General features: G+C 31.3%; 1 long non-coding RNA gene across 1 annotated transcript; it reads right to left on the bottom strand.

The window, feature by feature from the left end:
- Nucleotides 1-640: 640 nt before the first annotated feature.
- On the bottom strand, nt 641-22,542 carry LOC143074730 (uncharacterized). Its single transcript, XR_012978039.1, has 4 exons — nt 22,275-22,542; nt 11,695-11,861; nt 1,537-1,727; nt 641-790 (listed from the first exon to the last, which is right to left on the bottom strand). It is a non-coding gene; the product is annotated as an uncharacterized LOC143074730 (long non-coding RNA).

The raw sequence follows: 22,542 nt of genomic DNA, 5'->3' as shown, positions 1-22,542 counted from the left end.
CGACCTTTGATTTATTGATTGGTGTCTAACGCCACTTTCAGCACTATTGTGCTATTTGGTGGCAGTCAATTGTTATAGATGGAGTAAGCCGGAGTGTCTAGAGAGAAACACCGACCTTTGATTGATTGATTGGTGTCTAACGCCACTTTCAGCACTATTGTGCTATTTAGTGGCAGTCAATTGTTATAGATGGAGTAAGCTGGAGTGTCCAGAAGTAAACATCGACCTTTGATTTATTGATTGGTGTCTAACGCCACTTTCAGCACTATTGTGCTATTTGGTGGCAGTCAATTGTTATAGATGGAGTAAACCGGAGTGTCCAGAGAGAAACACCGACCTTTGATAGGAAAACTGACAATCCTATTTAATAGAAATTGGAGTCGAGCGCACCTGCCACTTGTGGGATTCGGTTGGATATACACAATTTTAACTTTATCCTTACAAGCCTTAAGAACCCTGGTTTAATACCTTATTACCTGTTAAGGAAAGCCACTAATGAAACGCATTCCCTAGTCAATCATTACGTTCTTAAGTTAGAAATATGCCGTATGATCTTTGAAAAAAAAGCGAGCGTAAATTATTTTACTTTGATTTGAGATTTCCTTCTTTTTCTTGCACACAAGTTTCAAACATTTAAAAATTAGCTTTTTATTTTTAATGTTTTAAATACAAAGTACCAACTGTTGTTATTTTATGTGTACATTTAAGAAGAAAACCTTTATGATTTTATTTCAATGTTATATAAATGTCAATATTGATATCACCATCCTATCAGCTACATCATATGTTCCTGAAATGAAAAAAACACATCAAATTATCATCATGATCCTTAGTTCAATTTAATTTCTATTTTAGATATAACTTCTGTCGCTTTAATTTCTATAACTCTTTCCCATTATCAAATTGTGTACACCTTTGGTATTTCTGATTGATAACATTCAATTGAAATATTCAATACTTCTGATTTTCAATGACATCGGTATACCTTTCGTCCCTAATTTACCTGATAAACATTTTTCTATCTCCCAAATTAACTCCGGATCAAATGAATCTGTTAATTGCATCGACCACATTGTAATCTAAAATTTGCAGCATTGAAACAGCTATGTGTGGTTATCCTTTATGACATACGAACACACAGGTATAGTATGTCAACGATGGGTTGAGCACTCACAAATGTCCGCCACATATTCAGTGTTCCAGAAAATGTCATTTGTAACCGTCTGTCATAATGTATATATATCATGCATTTAATTTGCTTTTTCGATATTGTTTTTTATCCGTTGCATTCTCAAGCTTACCATATGGTAGGGGTTTGCTCATTGTTGAAAGCCATACAGTGATTAATAGTTGTTTGTTCCTTGGGATAGTTGTCTCATTTTCAATCATACTTTGTTTTCGTATTTTTATATTAGAGGTATACATATAAACTCAGTGTAACTTGCAAAAGTACGATATTAGGTAGTTTGCAATAAAACATATAATCTTTAGTAAGATAAACATCCTTAACTTAACAACACAATATTGTTAACACACCTTCGTTCAATTTAATCTTGTGCTGATCAGGACCATATAAAATGTATGGGTATGCCTTTCCAGGTAATTTATCATAGAAACAGGGGCGATAATTAGCATCTGCAGTATCAATTAATACCATCCAAATTGTGTCCCCTGGACAGCCGCCATAAATACTGCTGATGTAAAAATGGCGATCAATGGTTTGGTCGCTGTGTAAAGAAAAAAGTAGTTTATCCCATATATCTAAAGATAAATATATACGTTTTGCATACTGTATATCTACAAATTTTACGTTCTTTTGTAATCATTCAGGCTTTGGTTGCGATTTTACAACTACTGGGTCGAAGAAAATGTCGGTAGGCAATTTTTCCCAGGAGGTACTTTTTTGAAACGTTCATTTTCGGTACAATAAAACATTGATGTATATTTAAAACGATGAGGTTTTTCTACCTCTAGACATAAGTGTCTTCACTTTCAATTTTGATAATGACCTAACAGTTTTGATTTGTATGCACATGCCTTTTATGAAGACGAAACGACATATTTTCTACTTCTTCTATCGTATCAAATAATAAGCTTTATAACTGAGTTTTAATAATATATTTTTTTACTAAAAATCATTAAAATAGTTGTGCAAGTATCTTTCAACAATCTGTTTTTGATAATTTATTGACATTATAGTATTTAAGTACAGCTATTTGTAAGATCCAGGCAGGGGGTGATTCATGTATGTCTCAGAACTGCTTTATTCTAAGGTTGAAATAAAGTTTGCAAGCTTTTTTTTTAAATTTTGTTGAACGGTTGCTATGGAAACATGCAGCCATTTTTTTGAGGAATTTATGATGAAATCAGGCATGAAAATTGGAAAATGTCTAGCTACTTTTTGGTTGCAGCAATTTCATGATAATGACAATTTCAAGAAAAAATTTCAATATATAATTAGGCATTATTTGAAGTTTATATTTTGATGTTGAGGTTGTGAAATTTTTTTTTTTGATATTAGGCTATAATGGTATTTAAAAAGGTGCAAAAATCTGTATTTTGACATTTTCTGAAGATAGCTTAAATTTCATACTTTAAATCAAGACAAATTTACATTGAGCAGACAAGTTCATTTTAAACTAAGATTGCATCTTAAAGTTCATACATTGAATTATTAAAAACAGGAAAAAAACATCTGGGTTTTTTGAAATTTTTTGTTACCATGGCAGCAAAAATTGGTAAAACTCATAAAAATGACAAAACACAATACTTGTTCATTATCAAAATTTTTGCTATTTTTTTTATATTAATGTAATTTAACAGACAATAAAACTTATAATTTGTTTGAAAAAGATAAAAAAATATATAAGCTTTAATTTAAGTGGCTAAAAGACCATAGCAACCAAAAAAAAAAGCCCTAGCAACCGGTGTGAAATTGCTGAATTAATTCAGAATCAGCATTAAATACATGGTTTTCTAGGTATTGGATACATATAAATAAATGAGTTTGAATAATATACTCAACAGTTAGATAGTTAATTTACACTTGATCTGCTTTTGGTTACCATTGGAACAAAAAAGTTCAGATTTGATACAAACCATTATGTACCTTATAATATCTGTTTTGCAGCCCTGTAAATGGACTTCTTTCAACCGTAATCAACAAAAATCATATTTCTCTATATTTACAACTCATATCTCTTGATTTCATGAAAGGTCATTTGTTTATTGAAATAACAAAGTATGGCATAGAAATTTTAGATGGACAGACAGAGTTAATAATGTAGGACTGCTGAATTTGGTGCATGGTTTCCTCAAAAAATTGTATTCCTGGATTTTTCTCAATATCTCAAAATTCAAATTTTATTTTGGTCTAGAATCGTAAAAGTAAACGGTACGTCTAAACACTGCTAAGGACTCCTTAGTGCACTAAAGACCTATACAATGCCACTAAGGACTAGAAGGAGTGCTGTTATATATATTATTTTTACATATTATGGTAGAGATAGATATTTAATGCAGATTCAAATTTTATAGAAAAATAATCATAAATAAATAAGATATTCAACATTATATTTAAACGGTTCATTCCTCCTATTCCCACTTTTTTTATGAATCTGGTAAGAAAAGTTAAAATTTCCTGTGGGAATAGATGGAAAACTTATGCAAACAAGGGATTATACTTAATTAACTTTTAATTGGCCAATGTTTAATTTTTTTGGATAGGAAATAGGTTATTTTTGTATATGTTTGAATTTTGTGTTTTTAATTCAAATAAAAATGAAAGAAATGGAATAAAATTGAGAATGGAAATTCTGAATAAGTGAAAGAGACAAAAACGTGACCATATAGCATAAAACAACCGAAATAAAGAAATGTTGCAAATTATCTAATATTTCTTCTATAACACAAATTCAAAAGTAAAGTCACGCAAGCATTATAATATTAAACAAACAATACAAGTAAACAACACTAAAGTAAATCATTCATTGTAGCACACACATCAGAAATCCATATATTAGCTTATTCAAGTTTATTAATCTATTCAATGTGAATAAGGTGGGTGGCTGCATCGCCAAACTGTACTGTTGTTACTTCTTGGTGGGGCATTAATGCTGCATAGTGAATCATGGTTGAGACATAGATTCTTCATGTTTCAGTAGTTTTATTTGTTTAAAATATTTGGTCGAGGTGCATGAATGTTTCGTCGACTTGCTTTGCCATCCCTTTAGATGATGTGTAGTCTCAGTCCCAGTATTGTGTAATGATCCCATCAGTATTTTGTTTCATAGTCAGTAAAGAGCATGCAGTCTAATTAGTTGTGTAATTTTTTTATTTGTTGTTTTGGCTTTAAATTAGCTTTCAGTAACTGCAAGTACTCTCAGATATGTTCTTAGTGTCTTTTTTGTGTTGGTATGTACAAGTAGCAGGCCATGTCCACTTTTTGTATATGTTTTACAGGGAGGATTGGAATCCCACTTACATGTTTCACCTTGCCACATTCTGTATGTGTGTGCATTTCCCCAAGTCAGGAGCCTGTAATACAGTGGTTGTCATTTGTTGTTGTGTTACATAAAAAAATATATTTGTCACATTGATTTTTTTGTTCATTTGTGATTTCGGGGCCCTTTGTATATAGCTGACTATGCAGTATGGGATTTGCTTATTGTTGAAGGCGGTAACTACAGTGAAATATAGCAGTATGGAACCTAAATTCCTGTTCCTTGTGCTTTTCTCCAGATACTTTGTGTGTACTGGAAACAACAGTGGTTTGTGTTGATAAATTATTATATGCTGCATTTCTAATTTTAGATTAACAAATTCAATGATTTTTAAATCATACAAGTACACACCCGTGATATCGCGGGTCCGTGACTGAATTAAAGTATATAACTATGCCTAAGCCTTATTTTAGTAATTGGTATTGTCATCTGATAAAGTCATGTCGATTATAAGATACACAGATTTCTCTGCTTTCAAATCTTTCTGTTTGAACCCGTCGACCTGGAACTTATCAATTATTGGAAATATTAATTATTTGGAAAACAAAAGGTCCAGGCTATCCAGGAATGGGGTATTTTTAATCAACAGCATTGTCCTATATTAGTTATCTTAGAAAGTCTTGCTGATTGCTGAATAAAGCTACAATAGGGAACAATTTGACAATGATTGAATGTAGTAGTGTCTGCCCTTTGATTATGACCCGTGTATATAGCAAAATTTGCGCCTGTCAAATGCGGAACGTACAGATAAGGTAATAGCTAACAGGTGAATATACTATTGGTATCGGTATCGGATTAGACCCGGAACTTGTTAATTATTGGCAATATTAATTATGTGGAAAACAAAAGGGTCTGGAGTGGTGTAATTTTTAATTTACACCATTGTCCTATATTAGTTATATATAGAGTTGAATTCTTTGATTTGTCGTTTTTACCCGATGACGGCTGACAAATTGGACCTCGTAATTTTAGTATTATAGATATTACGTATCCCTCTGTCTATCTGACTTATTCTTTATTTTAAGGTACGCTTTGAAGGAAAAAAAAACCAGTTTGCAAATAAACAGTGTATCAAATTTTTATAAAAGTAATATACTTCAACAGCAGTAGCGGATCCAGACATTTTAAAAAGGGGGAGGGGGGTTGAAATTTTAATTAACCTTGAATGTTATAAAACCAATTTATAATTAATCAAACCATCTTTTGAAGGAATAGTGATTTTTAAAAGTGTGAATAGGAGGAATACACCATTTAGACACGTGCCCTTTTTCTTTGATATGCCGAAAAATCAATGAACCGATTGCCACGTGCCAAATACATTTGTAACATAACAACAGTTACTGATTGAACAATCATGATCTTTTTTATTTTAAGTAATTTTTTTTTCAACTAGTTTGATATCTGTTTACAAAGCCTTCATATGGTACTATGTGGTATGTGTTTTACTTACTGTTGAAGGCCGTAGGGTGACTTATGGTTATTTATTTCTGTTTCAATTCGTTTCTTGTGAAGATTTGTCTCATATCATAAGTTTCACCCATGTCCGTCAGTACTTTAGTCGTCACGAAGTTGGTTTCCATTTTCTAATTTTAGTTTGCCTCAATCAAATGTTTTGTAACATATACACAATGCTTATTACCACAAAACAGAGATCAATTTCAATTTAGTTGGCGTCACTTAAACTGTTGCCGAGTTATGCCCGTTTTGCGTTACTTTTCTTAGTTTGATACTTTAGTACTTTAATCGTCACGAAGTTGGTTTCCATTTTCTAATTTTAGTTTGCCTCAACCAAATGTTATGAAACATATACACAATGCTTATTACCACAAAACAGAGATCAAGTTTGAATTTAGTTGGCGTCACTTTAACTGTTCCCGAGTTATGCTCATTTTGCGTTACTTTTCTTTGTTTGATACTTTAGTACTTTAGTCGTCACGAAGTTGGTTTCCATTTTCTAATTTTAGTTTGCCTCAACCAAATGTTATGAAACATATACACAATGCTTATTACCACAAAACAGAGATCAAGTTTGAATTTAGTTGGCGACACTTCAACTGTTCCCGAGTTATGCCCGTTTTGCGTTACTTTTCTTTGTTTGATACTTTAAAAATTGTTAAAACCGAGAACCAGATCAGTTTCATAGGCGGATCCTGGGGGGACGCCCCCCCCCCCTTTTCGTGGGAAAAAAATGGTTGATTATATAGGGAATCACTGAAGTGTGACTGGAGCGTCCCCAACCCCCCTATTTACACAAAGTTCTGGATCTGCCACTGAGTTTAAAACTGTATAGTTACCTTAAATGACCTAGTTAAGTGAGAAAAATATCTAAAAGTGACCATTTGATATTTAAGGAAAACCTTTCTGAAGCCCTTTTTTCTGTCATACATACTATATAATATTTTTTCGACTTTCATTTTTTTCATCATTTCTGTTAAAATAAAATAAAAGATGTGGTATAATTGCCAAATCGAAACAATTCTCCACAAGATACCAAAATGACACAGAAATTAACAACTATAGGTTATCATACGGCCTTCAACATTGGGCAAAGCCCATGCCGAATAGTCAGCTATGAGAAGTCCCGAAATGACAATGTAAATCAATTCAAACAAGAAAACCTATCTATTTACAAAAAGTGAACGAAAAACAAATATGTAACACATAAACAGACGACAACCACTGAATTACAGGCTCCTGACTTAGGACAGGCACATACATAGAGAATGTGGCGGGGTTAAATATGTTAGCAGGATCTCAACTATATATAAATTAATCCTCGAGAAAGTCTTTATATAGATAAATTAATAATGATTTAGAATTTAACATATTGTATAGACACCTATAACTACTAGTATTGTTGAAATCTTTATGTTGCCTGCTAAATGTCATTAGTTGTGTTTTTCGTTTGATTGCTGTGTTATTGACGTATAACCTACATCGCCTACAGTTTTAGTTCCATTTTGGTGTACTTTCAAAAAGGTGTATGCAAAATCAAACTAAATATAGATGTATTGCTTTTCTTTCCCTAGGTAATATGTTTAGAGAAAGATGAACCAATGAGAAATGTACCTCAATTTAGAAAGTTAAATAAACTGAAAAAAAAGTTTCACTTTCCAATCTTAAACTCTCCCCATTTTTTTTCAATTTTTCGTTCAATAAATTGATTATATTTATTGACGGGAGTTCACTTTTAATTTGTATACGTTTTAGGTCACGGATAAATGTGATTTTAATCATAAAAAGGGGGAATATTCCAGTCTTCAGACAATGCTTTGAGCAGTTATGAAACTTTGGTGACACCAGGTTTATATCTATTAACATAACCTCCCATTTGTTTTTCATGAATTTGTGATATGACATTGAGAAGTTATTAAACTTTTATTATTCTTTGAAAAAGCGACGGGCGTAACATGCGCTCATGGCGCAGCTGTTTATTTTTATTTTATGGAATTACACCCCTTTCAAAGTCTAGGATCAGTTAAGAGTACATTAGCTGTGCATGATCCTGATCTATGAAAGATTCAAACAAAAACTACCCAACCTCCACTCCTCCCCTAAAATGCAACAGTGTATATATTTAAATTTGTTAAGTCTTTTCAATGAGCAAAGACAGTCATGACAGTACTGAGAGTGAAACAAAGCAAAAAAGCATGCAGTTATATTCCCATTTGAAAAATGAACATTATAAACATAATTATATGTAATTTTTTACATAAACTATATTATATATATATATCATTTGATTGACTGTTATGGGTGATATTTTTCACCATGGCAACTGTTGTAATAATACTTAACGATTGCAGTTCAGAGCTTATATATGCTTCAATGCATGTCTTTTCATAAAGGTTTCGAAACAATTGAGAACATTGAATTCCCCATACCACAGAATTCAATAAATGATAACTCTGTTTCCAAGGGGAAAATACGATAACATGGTGATAAAATTCAAGAGAGCCCCACGCAATGTTTTATCTATTTTGGTCAGGTAGTATCCAAACTTTGTTACTACAATGCTAACTATGATTTACACATTTTCAATTTTCGGAAAAACACACGAGATAATTGGATAATTTCACAATACTTCATGATTTCGAAAAAAATGAATGTTTTTTAGTATTTTTTAACAAAAAATCTAAAAGTCCGGGTTAAACTGCAGTACTAACTAAGCTCTGAAGCTAAAACCAAGTTATATCGATGTTATACATGTATATGAAATTTCTGAAAATAAAATTGATTCTATTCATAATCATTATTCTATTCATAATCAGGCTCTCCGACCAAACGTTATCTTTTCAAGATCTACATGTATGATTTTTTTTTTAAATAAACCTACCCCCCTTTTTTTCCTAAGCTTTGGTTCTAACCTCAATGTTTCATCATATATTATATACAGACAAGACTGTGAGTGAAGCAAAGCATGCAGTCATATTCCAATTTGAATATAAACACCGTCTATATATAATATATGTATTTTTTTACATAAATTTCTATGTATACATCTTAAAATAGATGTTACTTTGGGTAATATGTATTTCCATGGTAACTATTGAAGTCAGCAACTATTAACTATGGTAATTTAGAGTAAGCTTATGCTTAAAGGTAACTTTTTTTTATCGGTTATGGAACAATTAAGTACATTAAAGCTCTAAAACTGCAATATTCTGCAAATAATAACTCAGTTTCCAAGGAAAAAATCGGTTGCTATGGTGATAAAACTAAAGAAAGTCTCAAGCTTTTTTCTATTTAATTTGGTAAAGTAGTATCCAAACGTCATAACTAAAGTGCTAACTATGCTATACACAGTTGCTCTTTTCTGAAAAACACCACAGAAAATTTGATAATTTCACAAAAATCCCAAATTCCGAAAAGTTGAAAATATGCATTTTTGGCAAAATTTTTCAAAAAATTTACAAATTTGGTTTACATGCAATCTGTACTAAAATGATGCTCAAACCAAGTTGTATCAATGTTGCATATGAAAATTAATGAAAAATTCTTGATTCTATTCCTATTCAGGCTCTGAATTGTAGTGATTTAGCTGATTTTTGGAAGATTTTACTATGCTTCACAACCAAAAAATAGAGTGTCCGTTACCATGGCAACCACTCGTATTTTCCCACTCATATTCATTTTGTGAGCAGTATTCAGTTATTGCTTCTTCTAGGCCATTTATAGATAAAATCTGAAACCCTCATAAATCACATGTATAAGGCACCCTGCCTGGTTCTTACAAAGAGCTGTACTTAAATGTTTATTTTTTAAAAATAATTTACCCATCCATAGAAAAAATGTTGACGGTAGACGTTTGCTTCAAGTCGTTGAAAGAACTAGAACGAAATCGTTCCATACTAAACCAATTGGAACTTGTTGAAAGGTTGCGATCAAAATAAATAGCTAAATCAAATTTTCCATTTGAAAATAGTTCAACTTTTACCTAAAATGATACTATACCATACTATATTTTTAAAGTAATTGTTATTATTTAAAGTAAGTCATGGTAAATACAATTCATATTTTGAGGCAGACCTCATGATTTCCTCTCACTAATTAATCAAAGGTTTGGTGACTCTATAGAAAGCATAAACCTCATCGAACTTTAAATAAAGAATGAAAAAGGTACATTGAATTTGCGTCACATCTTGACTTATATTAATGTAAGTGACAATAGATGTCAGTAAGGAACAAAACTTTACGACAAAAGAGATGATTGCAGTTTCTTCATTGTGAAATCACCATTTCAAAAGATTACACATTGTTACAACAGCGCATGTTCATGGAGTATGTATTTCCGGTTGATACGATATTCCAGAGCTTGTATATCTCATAATGATTTCCATGATAAAAGGTTACCGTTTACAAGGAAGATATAAAACCAAACAAATGAGGTCGTCCATTTCTAACAGTTTACGGACACCATCAGGAAATAGTTGATTGTAATGGAATATCTATTTTACGGATGACGACGGATATGTTTCATTTGTAGTAACTCAATCCTGTCTTCTATTCCTTGAATGTAACTTGACATTATCAGACTTATCACCAAATTTGAACTTACACGAGCAACACGACGGGGCCACACATGAAGCATCAGAAATCACCACCTATTGTTTGCCTTTTCGTCTTTGTTTTATTTTTGCAATGGCGTTCTTAGATTATGAACTTGTTATCCGTTTGGTATTTTCCGCCTCTGTTTCATTTCACATTAAAAGTTATTAAGTTCAAAACAGATTATTATTACTTTTCAATGTTTAGTCATACGTTTTGTTTCCAGATAAGAAATTCAGAAGTATTTATAACAAATTAATAAAGGCTATTTTATATCTTTGATTGATTCTAGTTTCACGCAAAGTTTCAGGATATGCATTCTTAGTTATTCTTAGTTATTCTTAGATTTGTTTAGACTATATTGTTGATTATGGTGACAGGCTAGATTATTTATTGACCATTTATATGTTGGGTTGCTATTGAAGTAGCACCAACACCACCTTTCAGTTTCAATTAAAGTGAAAAGTGTCAATTGTTTAAATGTTAAAGGTTTCTTGCTGTGTTTATCAGTACTTGGAGATACATTTACGCTGTATAATTCTTCACATCGATATGTTGTCATTTGAGACACTTTCAATAAGACAAATACTTTAACTTTCTACATTGCTGGCGTGGTATTGTACGTCAAAAGTCTTTATGCAATTCAACTACTGACTGATTAAGACTATTTTCGATGAAATATAATTTTTATTCACCAAGTTCTTAACATATTCAAAGTAGATTTTCTACTCATTAAATCTTATCTTAATATTATTTTTAAAGAAACTGTTTATTTTTTTTTATCCAAATACAGTTTGAAAGATGAGGCCATTTTTTGGTATGACATGGATGTAAGTATATATCTATGTTACATATATCAAATATGCATTGAAAAGTGTGTGTTTTTGGAGGAACCTTTGTCTCTACCGTTAGATATTGCATAGCTAACTGACGTGTCGTATTGTATGTCTGTCTTCATGTTTTTCTATTTTGCGTATGGTGTTGTCAGCTTGTCTTCAATTATTATTTGTCTGTATTTCCCTTTCGTCATCTTTTTTTTTTAACATACTTTTTTAGCTTTAAATCGAGTATTCTGTTTCAGTATTTACATAATTGAAGACACAATAGTTGTTTACGAGATGCACTTTGTTAAATCTTAATATACCTGATCAATTTGCGACTGATCCCAGTTGTCAATAATCGAACTTCTGAGATGTCCAGCTGTACATGAATCATTAATGTTTACAATTTCTCCACCCATAGACGGCGTTCTCCATGTATCCAGTACTGACTGTTGATTTCCACTGCATGCTACGAATATTGGTTTAAATTCTAAAAATAAAGAGCAATCTTACGTTAATTGACACTCTGAAAGGAAAAGGTATGATACGGTTATTTGTGAACCCTTGAACTCGAAAATAGTAAAAGTTAATAAATTTATCAAATAACATCATTAAAACGATCACAATATAGTTGTTCTCTTATAGTGAAAGAAAGGTAAATGATGAATATCTAATGGGTAATTCCACGACCATGTTTGTACTAAACCAACTAGATCGTATTATCTGTCTCTTGTGTGTCTATATTTGTCATTTCATATTTCCGTTTTATCATTTGGGTTTTTAGTTTTATTTTATTCTTTCTTTGTGTTCACACGTCCGAGTGGACAAACACAATCCTAATGATAAAAATGAAATGTAAAGTGACAAATATAAACACGCAAGAGAAGATTTTTTTGGTATATATACCATGTACGGATTCAGAAAAAATATCTGATTCAACTTGGATATATTTTGTAAACCGACAACCTATTGTGGAGTTTGGCACATTTAGTTAAAACAAATTATTTCAATGGGTAAATGTACTAATTATTTTCTCATTTAGCCATTTGTTTTTGCACTTATATAAAATAGAACATTATACATAATTTTTTTTAAACCAAGGAGATAAATCATCAAGCAAAACCCTCAACCTTCATATATTTAGATATGATGATGCGTCTTTTAGTAATTAAACACTTATATGTTATATATCGTTTTAAATTGTTTATGATACTAAAGAGAAAAGTGGATATGCTTTAGTTCTTTTTTTTCCCCTTCTTTTTAAAAATGAGGTAGTAAATTAAGACATAAAGGCCGAACAAAAAAAGGGATAATTTTTTTGTTCAATAACTGTCGTTAACGATCATGCACCAGTGTACACATGATGCGCATGTCAGGAAATCAGTATGTTTTATCAATTTGTTTGCCCTAATTAAAAGTCTTGGAATTACCTGAGTTCGTTTGTACATTTTAAAAGTACATGGACAGTTGTAGCATGCTTTTGTAAAACATAGTGGTCTTTGAACGAAAACAAAAAATGGATTTCTATGATGTTTTTAAAAGCAAATGAGCATAGATCGTCCTATTTTTAAGCAACCAGTTACGTTTAAGTTATGAAGAACATAACATCAACTGGACTAATGAAGATTTTGGTGAGTGGTATGATGTAAAAGGGTCCAAACAAAGAGTTTATAATTTAAAGTGGATTGCGCAGATGTGTATTCACAACCAGCAAAGATATGAGAAAGAACACTGAAATTAGCTTTCCAAAAATGTTCAAGTGGCTATCATTATTAAATGATCGTTAGAGCAATTATTCCAGTCTCGTTAAAGCCATTCATTTAACATGTTTAACTCTGTCAAAAATCAAACATTCTACTCAAGTCAATCTAAACTGTTTTTGTCTTTTGCATAGTTTTGACAATTTCTAATATTCTGACTTCGGATCATGTGGTTTATTGCATATATAAAGGGTTTTTTGTTGTTGAGACATGTAACCATAATATCAATTATTTACAATGGTTGTAACTCTAGAAATTGTTCTACAAACTAGTAACTATCGATTTGGCAAGGAATTTACACAAGCTGTTCGTATCTAAAGGTCGAAGGTTATTGGAGTTCAAAGCACGTGCAAGTGTTTATGATCGTGTGTTTTGAGGAAAAGCTACACATATCATTTTCTAGGTCTTTATTTTGAATTTGTAGATTTCAACAACAAACTAACACACTCGAGGCGATCAAACATCTGCAAGACAACTGAACTGTTTTGGAGTAATTCGGGTTACGGCAATGTAAGTTTAATACCTTCGTTATTTTGTTTAACGCCAATGCAGGTAGCGCAAACATCCTGGAGTAGATAATACTCATACTTTATAAAACGCCATCGGTTTCCTAGCAAAAAAGTATTGAGCCAAGGTTTTGTCAAAGAACATCTCGTCCTCTTTCTCAAAAAGTTAATCGAAAAGTACCAAGATATAATAGATAAAATATTCTACTGTGTCTTCTAAATAATACATATAATACAAGATGGCCTATAGTTATAGATTCTGGGTGCTGCATTTGTGTATCATTTTATCTTTTAATTTTACTTAGTTTCCCCGTTATTTTTCTTCGTGCTGTTATGTTTTTTTGGTCGTATGACTTTTGACGTGAATCCGTATTGATGCATCCCGCCATTGGGTTTTTTACTTTGTATTTTTATCTACTTAATTTTTACTCTACCGAGAAAGTGTATTTTTATACCGTATGTATTATCAACGACAAATTTACTACCTGCACCTCTTTTTGTTCGCGTTTCTTTTATATTTATTTGAATATATATAAATAAGAAGTCATATGTATTTGTAAATATCATGTATATATAAATAAGAAGAGGTGGTATGATTGCCAACGAAACAACTCTCCACAAGAGCAGAAATTAACAGAAATAAACAACTATAGGTCACCGTACGGCCTTGTATGAATTTTGTAGTCAGTTATGTCTATGATGTATGTTTACACAGTTTTGGCTGCTGGGTTCCATTTATTGTCATCTTAATCGTTTATGCCTGTTTGAGTTGCTCGACCAATTGTGTCAATATAACGGAACTATAAACAACTGTCATACAAGATGGAAGTTTCGCTAGCTATAAACCCAGGTTTAACCTACCATTTTCGTCGGAACTACGTCAGGAATACGGCAGTCGTTTTCACTTGTTTTGTTCGTTGAAAGCGTTTATATTTGTCAGTTTTAATGGACTTCCTCTTTTTGAATATGTCTTGGAGTTTGGTATTTTTGTTATACATTTTTCTAACATAAACTCTTAATGATGTACGTTCTAAAGAACAACTTTTGGTTAACATCAGATAAAAAAAACAAGTGAATCTGTCAGATACTGTTCACTTATGATACCCGCGACCAGCTTAAAGTATAAGGTAAACAGGAAGTTGTTGAGTGATGAATCACACGGTATAACTAACTCTCACTAACATGTTTAACCCCGCCACATTCTGTATGTATGTGCCTGTCCCAAGTCAGGAGCCTGTAATTCAGTGGTTGTCGTTTGTTTATGTGTTAGATATTTGTTTTTCGTTCATTTTTTGTACATAAATTAGGCCATTAGTTTTCTCGTTTGAATTGTTTTACATTGTCATTTCGGGGCATTTTATAGCTGACTGTGCGGTATGGGATTTGCTCATTGTTGAAGGCCGTATAGTTGTTAATTTCTGTGTCATTTGGTCTCTTGTGGAGAGTTGTCTCATTTGCAATCAAACTACATCTTCTTTTTTATATCATATAAACCCTGAAATCAAATTTCAGAAATCCTTGTATCATGGTTCCTTAGAGAGATGCGACGATAAAATATTCGCGGGACGGACGGACGGATGGACGGACGGATGGACAGACGGACAGACAGAGGTAAAACAGTATACCCCACTACTTTTAAGCGGGGGTGTAAAAAGAGATATATAAGATTAGGAGATGTGGTATGATTGCCAATGAGACAACTCTCCACCATAAACCAAATGATATAGAAGTTAACAGTTATATGTCACCGTATGGCCTTCAGTAATGAGCAAAACCCATACCGTATAGTAAGCTTCAAAAGGCCCAGATATGACAAATGTAACACAATTCAAACGAGCAAACTGACGGCCTGTTTCATGTGCAGAACAATAAACGAAAATCAAATATAATAAACAGCAACAAACGACAACCACTGAATTACAGGCCCGAGTCCTGACTTGGAACAAGTACATACAGAATGTGTCGGGGTTAAACATGTTTGCCGGCTCCAATCTCTCCACTTACCTGGTAGAGTAGTGTACCAGTACAACAGAAGAACAATCTATAAAAATCAGATCAACAGGGCTTACTAAGTAAGTCATCAGATCGATACAAAGCATATAAAAATCCTAACAAAACTCAAAATCCACAAAGTACAGATCTGAGAGTACTCACTGTTACTAAAAGCTAGTTCGAAGTCAAAGACATGTAATAAAAATTCATATGTTTAAGAATACAATATCAATCATCACATATCCAACTATGAACTTCCAATTACCTTTGCAATGCAAAACTGATCGCGATCTCATTATTTTTATAACATTAATCAACAGGAATGACGTTAATCATTTCATGCTTTAACAGTTACAAATTATTTCAGTTTAAACTTTGAAAATATCACATTCGAAAAAAAAAGTAAAATCACAAAAATACTGAACTCCAAGGAAAATTAAAAAAGGAAAGTCCCCAATCAAATGGCAAAATCAAAAGTTCAAACACATCAAACGAATGGATAACAACTGTCATATCCCTGACTTGTTACAGGCATTTTCTTATGTGGAAAATGGTGGATTGAACCTGGTTTTATAGATAGCTAAACCTAAAATCGAATTAATACTTCGGTGATGACTACGCAACATTTATTAAAAAGTAAAATAACAAAAATACCGAACTCCAAGGAAAATTCAAAATAGAAACTACCTTATCAAATGGCAAAATCAAAAGCTCAACCTCATCAAACGAATGGATAACAAATGTCATATTCCTGAATTGGTACAGACATTTCTCATGTAAAAAATTGGTGGATTGAAACGAAAGTAGATATTGCAACTTGTTTGATTTCTTAAGTAGAATTGAGAATGGAAATGGGGAATGTGTCAAAGAGACAACAACCCGACCAAATAAAAAACAACAGCAGAGGGTCACCAACAGGTCTTCAATGTAGCGAGCAATTCCCGCACCTGGAGGCGTCCTTCAGCTGGCCCCTAAACAAATATATACTAGTCCAGTGATAATGAACGCCATACTAATTTCCAAATTGTACACAAGAAACTAAAATTAAAATAAAACAAGACTAACAAAGGCCAGAGGCTCCTGACTTGGGACAGGCGCAAAAATGCGGCGGGGTTAAACATTTTTGTGAGATCTCAACCCTCCCCCTATACCTCTAACCAATGTAGTAAAGTAAACGCATAACAATACGCACATTAAAATTCAGTTCAAGAGAAATCCGAGTCTGATGTCAGAAGATGTAACCAAAGAAAATAAACAAAATGACAATAATACATAAATAACAACAGACTACTAGCAGTTAACTGACATGCCAGCTCCAGACTTCAATTAAACTGACTGAAAGATTATGATTTCATCATATGAACATCAGGCACAATCCTTCCCGTTAGGGGTTTAGTATCATACCATCATAACATATATGAGAAGAACATAACCCGTGTCATGCCAACAACTGTTTTAAGAATAAATGTGTTTAGTTCCGATGCAAAGACCTTATCAGTGACTCAATATTAACGCCAAAATATGCAATCTTTAATGACTTGACAACAGTATCGTAATTATATCCCTTCTTAATAAGTCTATTCAAAGGTTTTGTAAGTTTCTGAGGTGAATACTGACACCTTTGTGCTTTATAAAGAATATTTCCATAAAAAATTGGATGTGAAATACCTGAACGTATTAGAAGTCTGCATGTTGAGCTATATTTACGAATGATGTCTTCATACCGATGATAAAATTTAGTAAATGTTTTGACTAGTTTGTGATATCGAAAACCCTGGTGTAATAATTTTTCAGTAATACATAAATTTCTCTCGTTAAAATCTAAAACATTATTACATACACGAGTGAATCGTTCAAGTTGAGATATATAAACACCGTAAGATGGTGACAAGGGAACGTCACCATCTAAAAACGGATAATTAACGATAGGAAATGAAAATCATCCCTTTTATCATAAATTTTAGTATTCAGCTTTCCATTAGTGATATAGATATCAAGATCGAGAAAAGGGCAGTGGTCATTGGTAGTATTAGCTTTATTTAAAGTAAGTTCAACAGGATAAATTTCATTAATATACATACTGAAGTCGTCATTATTGAGAGCCAAAATATCATCCAAATATCTAAAAGTATTATTAAATCTGTTTATCAGATGTTGTTTCGATGGGTCTTTGCTTATTTTTGTCATAAAGTGTAACTCGTAACAATACAAAAACAGGTCCGCAATAAGTGGTGCACAGTTAGTCCCCATTGGAATTCCGATAATCTGACGATATACGGAATCCCCAAAGCGAACAAAAATGTTATCTAGTAAAAATTCAAGGGCATATATAGTATCAAAGCATGTCCAATTAACATAGTTTTTTTGTTTATTGCTACTAAAAAATGACCTAAAAGAGTTTGAACATATATATTCACATTCTGATTTTTTGAATGCCCATTTAATTAGGTGTGTGATTTTTTTCTTAATGAGAATGTGAGGCAATGTGGTATACAGGGTAGAAAAATCAAAACTCGCCTAGTGTCCCTTATAAATTGCAATCAACAATAGTAAATACAATGTAAATAGTTATCAAAGGTACCAGGGTTATAATTTAGTACGCCAGACGCGCGTTTCGTCTACATAAGACTCATCAGTGACGCTCAAATCAAAAATATTTATAAACCCAAACAAGTACAAAGTAACGATTATGCTTATTTTTTGTTTTGTTTTTTTGTTGTTTTTTTTTTTTTTTTTTTTTTGCGTAATGAGCATGATGAGAGGATATAACCTTGTTTTATAGCGAGCTAAACCTCTCACCTGTATGACAGTCGCATTAATTTCCATTATATTGACAACAATGTGTGAGCAAAACAAACAGACATAATAGGTAAAATGTCAAAAATTAGAGTACAGCAGTCAACATCGTGTTATTACCTTCATCACTATAAAACAAATAACTATTTCAACAAAGAAAAACAAAGTGGTATATATACAAATTATTAAATGTAACACTTAAGATCGTGTATTTCGAGAAAAACAGTCGTCTTTGTTTATTTACTAGTATCTGTTTCTTTAAAGAGAACAACATTAATCTCTATCTTCATCATTCAAACGTTGCAAAACTTTTCATTAAATATTCGCGTTCGAAAAGGTAAACTGTTATTTCCCTAACGTTTATCGTTTCATATAAATTAGGCAATGTAAACTTTTTAAAAGTGACGACATCTTTACGAAATTTTAAATAAAACAAACCGATACAGAGATACCAATGCTTTTTATTTTCTACATCAGTGTGATAATGTGGTTAAGATATTTGACATCGTATAATTAAGTATTTGAAAATTCCCGGTATATATTTCATAACTTTAGGTATATGTTATGTGCAGCAAAACACATTTGATTTTCATCAGATGAACATTTTCTTTTATTATAATCGGACGATCCCATCTTTTTACGAAATTCAATAGTTGTTTTTGGTTGTGTTTTACCATATAGTTAAGGATACAGAACAGTACATATATATAAATGATTTGATATTGCTGGAAGGATAAAATACATGTTACACATAGTATAGAAAATTTACGAATTTCAGGGACAAAATTGTTTCCGTCTGGGGAAAGATTGGAGGAATGTTTAATACAATAAAACAACCTATATTCTAACATGTGGAAATTCCATGACTAAGATTTAAAAAAGAAATATGCCTTTATTTGTCATCTTAACTTTTTTATAAGAGCGTCAATGATCAGTCTTTTGTAAACGAAACGCGTGTCTGGCGTACAAAATAATCAGCCTTGTATCATTGATGAGATCTTTTTTTATACATGCAAGATAATTTAACGCGTTTGTAAAAAAATCAATCACAGGTATATTTATTATTCATTTTCTATGAATTACCAGAAAACATTTATTTCAGTTTGAGTAAATATTGAGAAAATGTTGCAATTTAAAAAACACTTAAACTTCATTTGCTTTCCTATTATGAATCAGATTGTGTCTGACAAATGTTGTACTTAATTTAGTTATAAGGCTTTAGAAATTAACAATTACATATTTATGATATTCATATTGGAAGCGATGATGTTTGAAATTAAATATTGGCATGTTAAATAACTTTTATTTATTTTTTGAATTATATTTTTTTTATGGTGAATATGTTTAAGACCATATGAGTATTTGTTCTGGATCATATGCATACATTTTTTTCAAAATACGAATACGATCGGACTGTAAGCGTACGGTCTGTCTGAAGTTGGTCAAGTTTCTTAGATACAAATATATATTACAAATCAACATAACTGAAATCTAGAAATAATATACTTAATCTAGTAAAAGTTTAATTGTAATTGAAAAAACAACTTTTATACATAAAATATTATAATTTAAAAAAAATCACCTTTATTTAGTATGCCAGTAATACATGAAATTGAAATATGCTCACTAAAATTGAAGTTATCTAAAATAAATATGATACTGGAAGAAAAGTTTTAGAATATTTAGGATTTTTTACTACAAAAACCAGCTGTGTACTTGTTGAAGGAATTTCATGACATGCTGCCGCAAAACAAGAATTTCTCTTGCTAGAAAGAGATGCAAAACCAAAGGCACATGCATGAATAAAAAATGTTAATGTAAAAAATCTGACGTTTCTTGTGGCAGCTAGACATTAATGTCACCCTATACGAGAATGCCAAAATAGGAATCAAAAAGCCATTTATTTAATTTCAACTCATTGAATGTTCACTTGTTCACTTTATTCATCTAATTTTATTCATTTAATAATATTTATTTGTAAATCTCAATAAAAAAATTGGATAACTGTTGTCTAAAATTAATCATTATGGTCCAAATACATGTATGGTCTAGCTCGTACTAGACCAAATACTCATACGGTCTGGAACAGATATTATACCTTATAGTTTTGTATTTTTCTAGTCTTAAGTAAGAAAAAAATCATGGTTTCTTTGTCACTTTTTATTTTTATGAACTAAAACGCAGAGAATTAATCCAATAAGGTGTTGAAATGATACACGATATTGTACGTTAAAGGCATTGTGTATGGAACAGTCTGTAGATAAAACTGAATATATTTGAAAGATTTTATTTTGTATTTTGAAAATGCGACGGTAGTGCCTTTCATATTTGGTATATTTCTGTTACTGCTGTTGGACTGTTGGTATATGGCTAAATAGGTATTTAGTAGTAGTGTATGCCCTTATATTTTTTACAGTAAGAGGTTTTTTGCTTGTGTTATTCTATTATCATGATTAATGATCTATTTCTTATACTGTATTGTCATTTTGGTCCCTTGTGGACAGTTGTCTCATTGGCAATCATATCACATCTTCTTTGTTATAGACAGCACAATCATGTCAAACCAAAACTAATATAAAATAGACACAGAATGAGAGCAAAAAAGATTTGATAATATTAAGAAACAACAGTGGTACAATAACTATTTTATACTAATAAAGAGTAAATAAAGATTATGGAACAGACTTACCTGATATTTTTGTTTTATGGAAATGCCTGTTTATTCGTTGAAAATATAACTTAAATTATGATCAAGGTCAGATACAACTTACAACTTACAACTATTCCATACGCCAAACATAGGTGACTTAATGGTTGTAGTCTCTAAGATACGGACTTGACCACGTAACTTCAACCTTGATCCCTGATCAAGAAAATGAGGTTGAGATTCAGCTGAATTTTATTTGACGGACATATAAAACGTATACCAAATACAGTTATCCTATTATTCATAATAAGTGAGTATTTTACTTTACGAAAAAATCTATTTCAAGTAGTCAATGAACTATTGAAATTGACTCAAGGACAATGAACATATGACAAACGGAAACTTCGTAACATAAGTTTTTTTTGTAAAAAAAGGTATGAAGCGTCTACCTTCTGAAATGTAAGATTTTAACGAACAGTTTGTGTCGTCACCGTCGCCACCGTCGCTACCGCTGTATTGTTACCCTTATGTCTCGTATTCTGCTACTTCTGCTACTTCCGTCGTAAGCGAGACAAAAATATTTTGTCAAAGGGTAAAATGTAAAAACAAATAAAAGATAAAAACAAATAAAGATAAAAACAGTTAATAGATAAAAAAAAAAAAAAAAAGATAAAAACAAATAAAAGATAAAAACAAATAAAGATAAAAACAAATAAAAGATAAAAACAAAAAAAAAAGATCAAAACAAATAAAAGATCAAAACAAATGAAGGATCAACATGATCAAAACAAATAAAAGATAAAAACAAATGAAAGATAAAAACAACTAAAATATAAAAACAAAAAAAAGATAAAAACAAATGAAAGATAAAAACAATTAATAGATAAAAACAAATAAAAGATAAAAACAAATAAAAGATAAAAACAAATAAAAAATAAAAACAAATAAAAGATAAAAACAAATGAAAGATAAAAACAAATAAAAGATAAAAACAAATAAAAGATAAAAAGAAAAAAGATAAAACCAATTAAAAGATAAAAACAAATAAAAGATAAAAACAAATAAAAGATAAAAACAAAGATAAAAACAAATAAAAGATAAAAACAAATGAAAGATAAAAACAAATAAAAAATAAAAACAAATAAAAGATAAGATGCTTTTGCTAAATTAAAAAAGAATACAATTTGAATAAATGTACAAACCTCGTTTGCTACGTTTTCTGATGAATGTTGCAGTTGGTAAGACCAGTGTTTCCGGATTGCATGACGAAGAGAGGTTGCACGACGTCGTCTCAGAATCGAAACTTGCTGTTTTACAAAAATCATAACTGCTGCATTGAGAAGCGCACTCCATCAAAGATTTGACGATCACATCCCTTTTGATTAATTTTGTTGAAATGATCCCTTTAGATGACTTTAAATCAAATTTTGTTGTGTTTTTAGCTGCACTATCCACTGTGTATACAAAAGA

The sequence above is a fragment of the Mytilus galloprovincialis genome, chromosome 5 (assembly GCF_965363235.1).
Source record: "Mytilus galloprovincialis chromosome 5, xbMytGall1.hap1.1, whole genome shotgun sequence".
Lineage (NCBI taxonomy): Eukaryota > Metazoa > Mollusca > Bivalvia > Mytilida > Mytilidae > Mytilus > Mytilus galloprovincialis.
This window is presented reverse-complemented; position numbering and strand designations above follow the sequence as displayed.